Source organism: Rhinolophus ferrumequinum, chromosome 9 (genome assembly GCF_004115265.2).
Source record: "Rhinolophus ferrumequinum isolate MPI-CBG mRhiFer1 chromosome 9, mRhiFer1_v1.p, whole genome shotgun sequence".
Taxonomy (NCBI): Eukaryota; Metazoa; Chordata; class Mammalia; order Chiroptera; family Rhinolophidae; genus Rhinolophus; species Rhinolophus ferrumequinum.
The window spans coordinates 32,465,107-32,468,440 of record NC_046292.1 but is presented as its reverse complement, the minus strand read 5'-3'; the positions used below and the strand labels follow the sequence as shown (position 1 = coordinate 32,468,440).

At 37.2% G+C, this 3,334-nt stretch overlaps 1 pseudogene; it reads right to left on the bottom strand.

The window, feature by feature from the left end:
• Positions 1-2,533: 2,533 nt before the first annotated feature.
• On the bottom strand, positions 2,534-3,028 carry LOC117027065 (lysozyme C-like; annotated as a pseudogene).
• Between the last annotated feature and the right edge of the window lie 306 nt (positions 3,029-3,334).

The window sequence follows — 3,334 nt, the reverse complement described above, 5'->3', positions numbered from 1 at the left end:
TAACTGGGCACAGGAAGAATACTAAGGCAGGTCTATCCATTGTGAAAGTTCCTAAGAAGGTCAGCTCCCAAAGGTCTTGCCTACGGTTCTTCCTTAGACTTCCTAGCATTCAAGGACACTCCCAACTTTTTTTCCTTCTCTTTTTCACTTGGATTAGGCTGGCGTTGTGATCAGATAGCTCTCCAAGTCTTTTCTGGGTCCCTCCTTATTTCTAGTACAAGTGTTGCCCTAAAAAAAAAAAGTCATTGTGTACTTGATTTCATATTGGCATCTGCTTTAAGGATAACCTGAACAACACAATACACTTGTCAAATATACAATACAAATGTCAGAACTGTACATTCAAAAAGGGTAAATTTTAATGTATGTAAATTATACCTCAATAAACTTAAGTTTTAAAAAAATTTTACGTTAGTTTAAAACATTTATCAACAGCGCGTGAGTCATGCCTGTTTCTTCTCCATTCCACTTCCACCATCTCCTTCCAAGGCTATATCCTAGAACAGGGCACCACTTAGACCTACTATAATTCCACATCTCACAATGACCATATCTTCCTAGCCTTGCAACTTGCTTGCTCAGTTATTCCCCAAATCTGTCTGTTCTGGTATCTCAGGGTTACCTGGAGACACAAATGACATAATGACTGAAGTTTACAATCAACATACATACAAGGAAAAGGTGAGAGATATGGACAGGGGTTCAGAAGGCCTGGGCTAGACAGAAAAACTGGCCCTAGAGTTTCTCTACTGTCTGCTCAACAATTAGGTCTGGAGCACGAGTAGACAACTTAACTGGGTTTTTACATGCAGAAATGTGTGAGAACCATTTGTCATTCAAAAAACAAAACAAATAACAACAGCAAAAACACATAAAATAGCATAGCTATTTCACTCAGACGAAAAGCCAAAGCCCTTCTTCTGTACAGACATTACATGATACTGCTCCTAGCTATCTGTCTGCATTCGTATTCTATGATTTCTTTCCCCTTGCTAATGTTTCTCCGGTAACAATGGATCGCTTGCTGTTCCTTAAACATCCTAAGCACACTCTCACCCTGTTCCTTAAACATCCTAAGCACACTTTCACCCTCTTCCTTAAACATTCTAAGCACACTTTCACAATAGGACCAATAGGACCCTTGAATTTACTTTCTATCTGCTGGAATTCTCTTTCACATGGCTCCCTCTCTCCCTTCAGGGCGCTGCTCAAATGTTATTTTCTTAGAAGCTTTTCTCTGACACTATAGTCTAGAACAGCACCGTCTTCCCCAATACATCCCCTTATCCCTTTTTATTTTGTTTCATAACATTTATCATTCCCTGACATATCATTTTTTTTTCTGCTTCCCCAATTAGAATGTAATCCCACAAGAGCAGGAACTTTTGTTCACTATAACACCATCATAACCTTTTAAAGTACCTGGCACACGGTTGACACTCATTAAGTATTGGTTGAATAAATGAATAAATGAAGTTCGCTGTCATGTCTTTTTTCTCTTCCTTCCTCAGTTCCTCTCAGCAATAAAAAAAAGAAAAGTAAGCAAGAGAAGAATCTCAGCAAACAGTAGACAGTCACAGACTTATCTGGGGCCTCAACCATGGTGGTATGCTCCCCTGAACAAGTTTTCTGGGGCTTTTGAGAATGATCCTTTTAGTGCATTCAACCACTGTCTTATAAAATCCTCAAGGTCCTTGACCTGCTTTCTTTTTTGTAGTACCAAACCTTAACTCTGGAACTCTGGGTCAATTTAAATGGTTGCTTTTCTCTATTCAGGCAGGCTACAAAGCACTGGTGAAGAAAAATCATTCAACTGGGTAGCTCGATGCCATTATAATAAATTCATGGCCACTTATTTCAACCAATGAAGACAAAATAAAATTTAAAAATAGCTAATGTTTATGCCTGAAAAGTGGTATAAATACTTTACATGCACTAACTCATTTAATGCTTGTAAACCACCGTCAGTTAGGTATTCATTCTATTTTATTGATGAAGAAACTAAAGCATAAATAACTTGCCAACAGTCACAAAGCTGGTAAGAGACAGATTAGGAATTTTCATCTCAGGCATTCTGATTCCAGAGCTGGAGCTTTTAACCCCTACTGCCAGGCAATTTAATTATGTTTCCCCAGGCAGCTCTTTCTCTACCACTGACTATAACCAACAGATCTACTCTGTTGTCTAAATTCTGGTGGTACCATTCATGTTTACATTATAGCCAATACTTAAAAGGGAAATTTATAGCCTTAAATTTATAGCCTATATTTTAAAAGAAGACAGACAGAAAAGTCAGGTACTAAGCAACTGAAAATTTAAGAAACAAAAAAAGAAAAATAATAAATTCTATGAAAGCTAAAATAAAGAAATAATAAACATAAGAGCAGAAATTAAAGAAGTAGGAAACAAAGATATAATTGAGAGGTTCAACAAAGTACATTAGAAAACATTTAGCATCTTAGAAGAAAGACCATATTTTACTCCTGCTTCTATAAAAACATTATTTGTTTGAAAGAACAGTAGTGTGACTCAACTACAACTCTCTTAATATGAAAAAAAGACAAAATGAGCTGAAGAAGGAAAATTCCAGTGATACTCCACAACCTCAAATAGTGAGATCTTGGTTTTGACAATGATTTCTTCATGCCACTCATGTTCTGATGCCTTGTGGATCACTGACAACCCTTTTGGCACATGCTACAGCTTGAGTGATGACATCTTGCAGCAAAGCATTGCAGGATATACAACAGGCATTAAATGCGTGTAGGTTTTTGCCATCATTACACCAGTACTGCCTATTGATCTGAAATATCCCATAATTAGTGCTTTTGCTTACAGGGTTGTAGTTTGTAGTTCATGTGTTATAACTACTATCCCATGCGGCCAAACATACCCAGTTTGCCAGGCAGACTCCCTTGAGGCTACCTATTCCAAGCCTTTTCAGAGCTCTGGAAAACTCACACCTTTCATAGATCTTGCCCTGGATGGTGACAGAAAGGAGAAGCCCCAGAATAAGGAGAGCCTTCATGTTGAATAGGAAACCAGACCTCTAGGCTCCAAACATTATATTTAATGGTAAACTATTATTTAAAATCAGAAACCATAGAAAGATACTTGGTTTTATTACTATTTTTTTAATTAATAATTTAAAAGTGCTCATAGTTACCAGCTACTAAGTGCTTTACATGTTAACAAATTTAATCCTTACAACAACTAAACGATGTACAATAGTGCAACATAGTTTAACTTGAAAAGTATGAGTTACAGGAAAAGTTAAACAGCTTACCCAAGGTCTCAGAGTGGCAGAGCCAAGTTTTGAACTTAAGCATTTGGC